The following is an 11,734-nucleotide window of genomic DNA, read 5'->3' as shown; positions in this document are numbered from 1 at the left end:
TGCAAGGTTTGGAACAAGCTCTGTTCCAGAAGAGTGCCAGAACGCCAAGTTTAGACCCCGAAGCCACGTACTATTTGATATGTTGAAAGTTAATATAGCTTTAGGGAGTCGCAAAACAGGCAAGAAGCCAGGTAAGGTGTTCACCTTCATATTGCCGGCGGGTGTGCAGGGGACAACACTGTTACCACGAACGAACCATCGACTGGGAACAAAGGCAACAGCTAGCCAAAGTCAGCAGTTCGCACCCCTGGCTTTGTCTGCATAGCTACTGCAGTTTTTGATGCGTATCGTCTGCTTTAGGACGCTGATATGAAGGAAACGCATGAAAATAGAAAATATTTTTTTTAGGTACAACCAATCACAAGCTGCAGTACGCTTATTTGGCTTCTGCAAGATCGAGAATCAGGAATCGAGAATCAGTTTTATTTGGTGCCCAGGAACGGACACCCGGCCTTGGTGCGGGCAGGGCACACTCATAAACTATAAAATATAAAAAGAACGCACTAGACCCATTACAACATAATGATTAAAACCAAGTTATAGTAAAACAAAAACTCGAAACACGCATCTAGAAAAGCAGGACGTGCATACTGAAAAGGCGTCAGTGGAACAAACACGACCGGAGAGAAGTGAACACACACTGACAATCAGAACAAAACAAAGAACGTTGACAATGATACAGATGAGTGCGATGTGGCTTCCTGTGTTTTCGGATAAATCCGAAAAACGCCGAAAAAACACCCGCCGGTAAAAATTTGGTCAATTCGTAAACTCCGAACTTTGACGTGCCAATGCCCCCCCCCCCCCCCCTTCACTACAAACCCAAAAAGAACTAAATAGAGACGCCATTTTTTCATTAAATGTGATCAGCGCACAAGGTCAGTGGTCCCGGAAACATGCCACCGCAGTTATCTTTCAAATGTCGGATCATTGGCAAAAGGGGTGTTACCGCTTATCTCGCCAAGGTTCAGGACGACATGCCATTGTACTTTCGGGTCGCGACAAATGCCTCTGTATTGGTTTCCAGTTTGGGCTATACCATTTGATTTTTAAGAAGAAGGAGAGGTTGTGTTTCTGTAACAGTTAAAGCTAGGGACCATAGAGATTACATAAACCTGTAAAAGGGGCAGTTGAAACTTCCCTGTTCCATCATTTACCACTCCACTTCGCGCGGCCGCGAGGTAGCATGGAATAGGATGGGATGAATACGTGCTTCCGAGCGACTACCTCCAGGAGTTTATTACAGCGGAGCTGTAAAAGGCGAGTTTTTCTCCCAAGATCGTGTCCGCCAGCAAACATATATGTCGACACAACACTCTGGACAGCTACTGCATCTATGACCGACGGCGCCAACCAGACAATCAGCTTGCCGGATGTCTGGTTGCCGCCGTCGCTCATAGATGGCGGCAACTTCTCGAGCCTTTCCATTCTGGCTTGCCGATTTGCGGCCTAACCATAGTGCAGCTTCGCTGGTCTCCCTTCTTCACCAAAGTGAAAAGGCTGAAAGTTTTTTTAAGGCATTGACGTTTATCGAAGCCACAAATATGTGCAACTTTAGCCGTGGGACAAATTAGTATTGCCAATGGCAAGGGTACAAACGTGAAATCCATCCGAAGAAATTTAATTGACATAGGCACGTTTTGTTTTTCTTTATCTAGCATACGTTTGCACTCGGATATTATTTAATTATTTTCCATAAGAGACAGTGCAAAATCAAACTCCGATTTTCGGAAATTCTGGAATCAAACAAACATATACTCCTATAAACTCAAAATTTTTTTGGAAAAAAAAAAAAAAAAAAAAAAAAAAAAAAAAACAACCGAAAAACACTTTTTGAATCTGTCGAAAAATGAACTCCGATAACACGAAATCCTACTCATAGGCAATCATAAAGCTCACGGAGGGATTTTTATAAAGCTTTCTTTATATTCCCAAAATATATTCGGATCGCTGGCATGACCATTGTACATCTTCGCCATACGAACCAGAGGATCATGATAGTCGGAAAGGCATGGTACATAAAAAGGTATCGGCCACACGCATCGCCGTGTGTGGGATTCACGTGGGCGAGCAGACTAGGACAGTAAATAATACCGTGAACGGTTTTAAACAAGACAAATAAGTCTGCTTTTTTTCCTGCGTTGATTTAAACTAGATAAGTGTAAGTGTCCACGTGGACGATGTCACTCATTACAAAGCTATTGTGCACTAAAGATAGTCTATCACGAAATCATCGATATTTATAAATGGACAGAAATTTAATGATGACAGAAAAACTGATAAACAATAATTATAATAATTATAAAAAAATAAAATATTACTGCGCACGAACTTTTCAATAAAGAGCTCTAGTATAATCATTCTTAAGAAGCCAATAACAATACCCGATACTCGGACGCTGCCTTTGCGCATGCATCGTATACCGTTATCGGGGGGTATCGGAAAGATTTAAATAAACTGTCTGGCTAACAAAATAAAAGTAAACTATATGTTCTTGTTTGGCCTAATGTCTGTCCGGTACTGGGGCTTTTGCCGAATAACACCAAGGAGAATGCTGGGAACGTAGGTACACACGCAGCACGTACTCGTCTTGCTTGTATAAAATATTCGATGTCAATGAGTAACATTAGGTGTAGGCGAATACACGCGCAAAGTGGCATTTCTTTTAGCGTTTTGCTGCGGAAGGGATGGTGTTGAAGACGCCGGTACGTGCAACGTCTGTAACTATACAGAACTAAACGTGTTGATGTAGGAAACAAGATTGAAAAATAATATCTGTCCAACCTGTATCGCTCGAGGTTGAGCGAATTGCATGTTTAGTGGGTATTAAGTAAACCTCGTTCTTTTCAAATGATTTCTTTTTTGGAGGGGGGGGGGGGGGAAGTTAATTAGTAAGAAAGAAAAAAAAAAGGAAGAGCGGCCCATTCAAGCATCGTTTTTGAATCTATAAGCTGGCAATAATTGTTCTATATAGTTCAGGTTTGATTTTAATTTTAAATAGATTTTGAATGACGTAACTATACTCCATTTCCCTTTCGGATGAGATAATAGAGAGTTTTAGTAGATCGTTCCCATGACTCGGATAACGATACTCGATACTCTGCCACCCGCCTTCCTTGCGCATGCATAGTATCGGTATCGGGGCTATCGGAGGTATCGGAACGATCTACTAAAACTCTTTAATAGAAGCTCAGCCTTCAGCGTGAGCTTTCTGCCCTTGCTAAGGCAAGTGCGGACGCGCATGCGCGCGCAATCAAAGAACGGCAGAAGCCGGAGAGCTCAAGCTGAAGGCGGAGCTTCTAATCTCATGGCGAATTCGACTGGGCGTTTTGGAGCGCGCCGGGATCAGTTGACCAGATCCGGACTGGAGCACACGATCCGAACGGGGGTCGCGCCGCCTATGGATCCCCAGTGGAATATGACCACTGGTCCGGGATCGGCGGATGCCTTCCCGTCATTCAACTGCCCGGGAATCCCCTTTCCGCGGCCGCCGCGGTCGTTTCGAAGACGTTTTCGCAATCGCGGCGCTAAGGCCAGATTCACATGGTGCGATTTTCTTTTGCGAAATCGGTGAAGCGATGAACCGCACATGCGAAATTTTGCGTTTCCTTTCACATTGATTGAGAACATATGCGATTTTCCGCACTTGCGAAGCATATGGTTGTAGCCTTTGAATTCGTTTCAGAATACTAATTTCGATATTTAACAAAATTATAAAATTTTCAGATTTATTTATTAGCTTCGAGTAAAAAGTACGCGGTATACTTATATCTGGGGCCGATTCAGACGTTTGCATAGACTGCATTCGCATCAACGAAAACGACAGAAACAACGAGCACGACGGATGCGACAAGGACACCGGGAGAGCCACAGCTCATAACTACTTGAGCAAGCTAGTTCTTGCGTTGCTTGGCATGTCGCTCAAGGCGAACAGTTGTCCCGGTGGCTTCGTCACGTGGACGATGTTCCATATTGAAAGAGGGCAAGTAGCAGCGCGTCTTGACTTTGATAGAGCATGATGGCCGCTACTCTAGATGACGACGAGTTCAGACTGCTCTGTAGAAAGGAATACCTACTTCTGCGGAAGAAAAACTGCTGCTCCTAGACGGAAGCCCGCGGTGATGGTGGGTCAGGCCGTGCTGGCAAAACGGAGCCAAAGAATCGGAGTTTTACTCATCGGTAAGTCGACTTGTGCTTTTCTGCGAGCAGGTTTCTGGAATACTTTTTCTCTACAGACCCTATTTATGCCGCACAGGGACCCGGAGCAGTTTCGAAGATATTAACGGATAATGCCGAACACTTTTGAAAGACTCCACATCCGCCTGGAAACAAAGCTTACGAAGCAATATGTCGTCAGAGAGCCCATTTCGTCGCGGGTGCTGCATGCTTGCTATCACTTTGAGGTAAAATGGTATTCTCTTTAAACTGCACTGTTTGGAGTGGATACGAGGTGCTATTAAACTGGTTTATATGGAGAACTCATTACTAGTTTCTCGGCTTCCAGACATAATATACACAACAATGTTTTGTTTTGATTCAGGTACCTGTCATTGGCAATGTCAATGCAGGACCTTGCACTGCAATTCAAGGTTGGAGTGTCGACAGTGGCATCCATCGTGTATGAGAGATGTGCGCATATATGGAAGGTGCTTCGCCCAAAACACATGAAGGTAAGCAAAGAAATATGATTTCGTTTTCGGTAACTTGTGGAAAAGAGGACGGTTTCACATGGAGCGATTTTAGTTGCGATTTCGCAGTTGCGACGGCGCTGTTGCGGCAAACAGGCAGGTTCAATGCGATTATGAAATAATCGGAGCTGCGTCAATTGTCAAACATCTTTCGTGACTTCACCAGCGCCGCTATAAGACGGTACGGAAAGACAGCAAATAAAAACGCGCCTCGTCCAAAACCAACCGTATCCTTAATATCGCATGCATGCTGTGAAAGAGTCGCTGGCGTCTCGTAATGAAAACAAATGCTTCAAATAGAGGTGGTATTCCGGTCGTGTGGTATTCACTGGCGGCCATAGCTTGCGCCGGTTGCTGTTGAGAGCACGCGCTGTTAGTGAATTTGCACAACCCTTCTGCAACGTATATTTCACACCGTCAAGATTGTTTATCTTTGCCAACAGTACGTAGCAGTTCTTTTTAAGCTCTACCTGCGAACAATGCGCGCCAATACGGCGTCCACTAAATACAGCCTTTAAAGATGTAGATCATTAAGAACACCAAGACTCACAGTGGTGGTTTTAGGAAAGTGATGAATTCAAGTCCCCCCCCCCCCCCCCCCCGGCACCCCCCCCCCCCCCCCCCCCCCTCTTGCCCAGGTGTACTCTTTCCACACACTACCCAACCACGGAATCATCCAGAATTTTAAATCAGGGCGTGTTGCAATTATTCGGGGGGGGGGGGGGGGGGGCTGTTGGGAGGAGGTGGCCTTAAGTCTAGATGCATTGATCAAGAAATTCTGGGGGGTGTCGCCCCCAACCTGGAAATGAATAGGGGGGTGTTGGAAGGGGCTGGCCTTTGGTTTATATACACTGCCTAAGACACTCTGGGGGGGGGGGGGGGGGGGGGGCGTCACACCCAACCTGGAGATAATTATAAGAGTCGGGTGTACAAATCACTGCAGCAAACTCGTCATTTGCAGCTACTCCTAACTAGACGGGATCGCAAATATTGAGGCAAATTCTGCGGTTCCATGGGTTTATATGCGCAGCCGAAATATCTAAATGAATTAGGTTGAAAGCTGTACTGTCAAAAATGGTTTCTCAAAAAAGTTTGTTACACAACAGAGAGTTATTGATTTATGATCATAGGGACGAACTTGGGAAGGGAGGGCTGCAGACCTGAGGACGTTGAGGGCCTCAATGCTATTACTGCGCCACCTTCGAAAGACGGGCCACACATTACGCCTCCTACGAATACAGTTTGCAGACAAATAGTAATTCGAGGCACCGCAGCACCCCTGCATTGTATGTCGCACGGCAACCAATGAAAGGAGCAGCCTGGCACGCGGCTTTAGAAACACAGATGAGTCAGTGAGTCGTGTTCAATCAATGTCTGCAGACTGGTTTTTGTCTTTTGTATAAGGAGTCTGACGCCGGTCTGACTTGGGCATAATATGATAGCTCACAAAAGTAAGTTGTGAGTGCCTGGAACTGGGCTAGTTGGTTAAACAGGCTTCTGAAAGTTTCCAGCTGAACGTAGAAAAAACGGAGCGAGGGAGAAAACAAAAAACAGACACACAGCTTTTCAGATTCAGTTACAAAAGTATTCACAATTGTTAAGCGTCAACAAGTATTTCTCATATTTGAGGATGCATTTATTACCAGTATTACTATAGGTAAGGTAAGATTACATGAACTGATTTTAAATAACAACGTAAAACTATGTGTGAACTTTGTGCTGTAGTTCTGGCTCCCATAAAGAATCACAGACTGGGAGGAAATGGCCGAGGGCTTTGAGACAGGGCGGAATTTTCCTCATTGTGTGGGGGCCGTTGGCGGAAAACACGTACATATCAAGGCCCTTGCCGATTCTGGAAGCCTGTAATATATAGCACAAGGTGCTATATATGGGTCTACAAATTTACTTTAACATATATCATGTTTTGCATGAGCGCATGAAGTGACGTAACATTCGGCTTTTCAGGGTAATTTACTCTATAGTTCTGATGGCCGTCGTGGACAGCAAGTTGAGGTTTGTGGCCACAGACGCTGGAGCGTATGGCCACCAAAGTGATGGTGGCGTCTTCAATGCATCAAGGATAGGACAGTGCCTCAGTCAAGGTGCCTTGAATTGTCCACCACCAAATCTGCTGCCACCTTCCCATGTTATCGCCGCGTACGTCTTCGTTAGAGACAAGGCACCTAAACTGAGGCCTGACTTTCTGAGGCTCTGTCCTTGTTGATAGCTCAGCGATTATCTAAAAATATTCAACTATCGACTGTGTAGAGCGAGGTAACCTTTAGAATTGTTGCACTTGCATTATAGTAACAAAAATCACAATGTTGTCTTTGTCCCATTTTCAGAAGGTGCGTCGAGAACGCATTCGAAATTTTGGCTACTAGATTTTGCATGTGCCGCAGGCCAATCGACCTCCTCCCAGACCACACCACTGGAGTCGTCCGCGCAGCTTGTGTACTGCACAACTACCTACAAGACGAGAAGTTGCACATGCTAAATGCCTATGCTGATTGACATCGACCACTTCGGCAACATCGTTGATGGCCAGTGGCGCAAGGAGGTCTCTCAACAGACAAACGCGTTGCTCTGCCTACCGAGGCTGAGATCGCGGCATGTCGACCAATCTGCCCGGAAATGCAACACAATGGCCACCGCAGTGAGAGGCCCGTACTGCAGGTACTTTGTAAAGGAAGCTGCAGTGTCATGGCAAAGGAACCGCGCTGGACTGAGATCCTAAATAGTGTCAGTGGTATGGTGACATATCACGAAGTTTTCAAGTTTTTGTGTGTGAGGATTGTCTGACCTATTTCCGGTGGAACAGGGAGCTGAGGCCACCATTACAACAATATTCAGCCGCTGCGAGTTAGCTACTTTTGAACGGGCGCTCTGGTGTGAGACGGTTTCTGTGTGAGGCCCACTAGGACTTTGAACAGAGAAAGTGAAACATCTGTATTGTACCAAGACCGGTGCTACTGGAGGGGGATGAAATTAGGGACTCTCCCTGTTCATGTACGCTCTTAATGTGCTTAACTACGAGTGGACGTAATTTATACTCTGCCGCTCGTGGAGGAGTGACCCATTCCCCTCAGATCCTTGGTTGGATAAGTGGGACGAGTGTTTTTAGTGCACGTTCTGCAAGATCCTGAACTGACGCGCAGTCCTTAAAAAAAAGCCGGAACAGTTCTTAAAAAAAAATTGAGATAGAGGTTGATTCTAGCGTAGTTTTATCCCGTGGATATGAATATCGCATTCGTTTTCGCCGAAGATGTGACTAAACGTGAGAAAACACGCAAAACACCCGACCCGTCGTGGCGTCATAAGAGGGCCTTTCGGCCGCAAAGCTCGTGTCGCTCAAGGACCGGGCATGCAATCCCTAGCAGGTGTATTCCCCCATACTGGCACAAGTGTTAACATCTTTTTCTGCCCTTCTTAAAAAAATATAGCAAGAGTACGCGTGCATAGCTTTGATGGATGCTGCTGGAAGGAAGATTTCGAAAACTCCTTTTGTGACGTCACGCTCCTGGAAGGAGGGCCTTCGGTGGTACTTTGAAAATGATTTTCTGCAACCTCCATGTACCAAATTATAAAAGAAATAATTTCGATATTCGAGATCCTGGAGGTGAAATGAAGAGGATTTAAGTGTGTTTCCTCAAATACAAAACCGCTTAAGCTTCCCTTTAACTTGGTGTGGGAGAGTTATTTGAGTAGTCTCTCGAAGTATTTAGGTGGTTCAGGTAGATCTGCAACGTGCTGGAGGTAGTGTAGTGTTGAGAGGGAGTGTGTGTACACACCGAAGAAGCGTAGCATCTGTCCCCTTTGCAGTGTGGGGTGGGCTGTAGGGGGTTATGTGATTATGACGAAATTATAACACAAGGCACGGCAAGCTTCCTTGTCGTCGTGCCTTGCGTTGTAGCTTCCGGGTCACGTAGGGGTCGATTTCGTCTGGCCATTGACAAGGGGCACTCGGATCGAAGGCGGCGTGCGTAGATGAGTGGGCGGCCTTGCAGCACCGCGCACAATGCAAATATTTGCCTTTTGGCGCAGGTGCACCACATGACTCCAGCAACGTGTTATGTTCCCCTTTATTCATATTTGATGTCTGCCAAAAAAGTGACCCTGTACTTGATATTTTTTTTTTTTTTTGTGATTGCAACTTTTTTTGTCCTTTGTTAGTTGTTATCTTTCAACATTTAAAGCGAGTAATAAAAAAATTATTCCTGGATCACCCCTGTCTCATGTCACCTCTTTAGTTCATTTCCACCCCGGACCTGTTGCCTGAAAATCAGTCAATTTGTTTTTTGTAGAAAATGGGTTGTGGCCTTTGCCTCTTTTACGGGCAAACTGGCGGACACTTTTGTGGCAAGTATAGCCCGAAGTACATCGACAGAGTACCGGCTGATTCCCCACAGAGTGAGGTGCTATTTTACTGTTTTCGCTGGACCTACGCTGCCCAATCGGGTCTCTACTTAACACAGAATGCGTTCTATCGGCCGATTTTCATGAAATGAGCTACACGCTAGACCACACACACAACGTGTGTCTGAGTGAACGTGCAAAACACATTCTGTACTTCCTCAGTGTAGGTCAGCATGAACAAGCTTACGTAAATATCTATAGCTTTTTTTTTTATTTCAAAACAATATTAGCGATTGCGAACATGACAAAAGCACTGAAGATACTGGAAATGGCATAAATAAAAAACAACAACACAGGTCCAGATGCAAAGAAAGCCCAAACAACCATGTTGGTGAAATAATCGCAAATTATGCACGAAACCTAATCGTCACAGGATTTCTATGACAAATGTCACGCGTGGCACGTGTGACATTTGCGTAGGGGACTCATTGAATGGTAGAAAGACCTTTTCTTGAAATTTGTCTGCAGATCTGACACGAAGGTCTGTCCAGAAACCGAGAATCGCTGATCGGCACCTTGTAATTAAAGCCATTTTACACGCGTGTCACTCGCGTAGCACGCGTCCAGCGCGTTTACATATCAATAGTTATTGGCACTTCGTAAAAATGTGAAGCTCGATTTTTATCAAATGGCTTTAATAACAAGGTGCTGTTCAACGTTTCTCGGTTTCTAGACAGACCTTTGCGTCATCTGCAAGCAGATTTGAAGAAAGCATCTTTCTACTATGCAACGAGTCCCTTACGCAAAGTGATCGAAGAGAAGCGTCAATTGTTATCGCGTGCAATTTTACAAAGGAAGCAACCACAAACCTCGTCGCGTGGTACGCAAACGCCAGTTCGTTTTAATGCCGAACTCAAGCTTACATCCTCCGGTGAAAAATATTCACTTGGGAGAAGCATATCCGTCGCCCCACCCCCGCAGCGAATTTCGAAGACGACGACGTAGGTGACGCATTTTTCGTATTTTTGATTCCCACGTTGCGATGACCACCGTGACGTCTTTCACGAGCCATGTTTAGTTGGCTGTCTGTCCCCTCCGCAAGAGCGGCCGTTCGCAAGGAAAGTTTGGCAAAATACGCAGTCGCGAATTAGTCGAATTCGCACCGCAACTGCGTTGTGCCGCAAGAACGGCGTCGCAATTGCGAAATCGCAGGCAAATTCGCACCATGCGAATCAGGCATAACACGTGTTCGATGCACGAGCGGCAGGAATGGCTCAGGCGCTTCTAGCAAAGATTGCCGGAATGCCCGTAGCGCAGCAAATACCTTCTCTTCTCTTTCCTGGAAAACGAACCGGCTGTCGAGCCAAGGGGTAAGCAAGTGGCCATTACGAATTCTGATGTCGAGACAATCTAGGAGCCCTGCCCGCGACGTGCTTCTTCTTCTTTTGAGGCGAGATGGGCGAGATGAAGCGAGATGCTCGAGATGCCCCACGAGAAAGGAAGTCACGTGTGTGCGCCGAGGGCTGGCCCGGCTGGCTTCCGGTTGAATCCGCCGAAATCGTGGGAGCGACTTTTCTCGGATCCAGATCGAGATCTGGAACGGGAGCTAATCCAAAACGACCAGTGAAACACGTCGGTCTCGATCCCGATCGTCCTGTGAAATAGGCTCGCTCCAGAAAAGTCGATCCCGGCGCGCTCCCAAACCGACCTGTGGAATTCGCCATCAGCTTAAGGACGAACGGAGCCGCAGCAGGCTCCTTAATACTATAGACGCTTTCAGGCAGCTGTGCATGGGCTCTGCCACAACTGACCTTCAGTTTTTCTTGCCTCTTATTACGTTCGCTCGACTTCATCATTACCACAGCAGGAGAGGTTATTGCCATTTTAGATGCTACTGTGTCCTTGTGCCCAGCGTAGGCTCCTGTGAAGGCCTGTCAACGCCCGCTTCAGTGGCTCGGCATCTCGGTAAGACAAAAGAAGGTCGCGGCTATGGCGGCCGAATCTGGCGCGCGCTGAAAGCGTCTATATTAACTTAAGTTGCAGAAAATGAAAACAAAAAGTAAATAAAAAACAGAAAATACGTTTTTTTAGTTAACATAATTAGGATAGACCCTTTTCCAAAGTCCTCGCCAACGCCTATCCGCCATTTCAAACGTTACGTAAGAACTGGACACCCCTCCTTCACGCAGTCCGCCGCATGTCCAGCAAGTATGGCGGGGCGCGACAAAGCTCAACCGCAACCCTTGCGAGTGCGGTTGCAGTAGGCAGAGTCCTCTATGGGGCGCCGGTATACGAACTCTCTCCGAAAGACCTACGCGACATAGAACAATTGCAGAGCCACCCTGCGTACAGTAACGGGGCTGCCCAAGCACACTAGGATGACCCTCCTCCAGCAGTTGGCACCAATACCTCCGATCCAGACCATCATTACCGAAGCCCGTATCCGAATGCAGTCCCGCTTGGACAACTCCTATTAGGGAAAGCTGACAACCCTATGGGACCAAAGGCGACGGTGCGATACAATGCCGGACGTCAGTGGGATCATTTCACCCTGGGAAACTCCCCCGCAAGGAAGCTTCACCAACCGCCCTATGCTCAGATTGGCCGCAGAGGCTAGGCGTAGCCGAAGCTGCCGGCACGCCAGCAGTGCAGACAACGTTATCAACGTCTATACGGACGCAACGGCAAGA

The sequence above is a fragment of the Ixodes scapularis genome, unplaced genomic scaffold (genome assembly GCF_016920785.2).
Source record: "Ixodes scapularis isolate PalLabHiFi unplaced genomic scaffold, ASM1692078v2 PGA_scaffold12__126_contigs__length_90152505, whole genome shotgun sequence".
Classification (NCBI taxonomy): Eukaryota; Metazoa; Arthropoda; class Arachnida; order Ixodida; family Ixodidae; genus Ixodes; species Ixodes scapularis.
The sequence above is the reverse complement of the archived record's forward strand: the minus strand, read 5'-3'. Positions refer to the sequence as shown.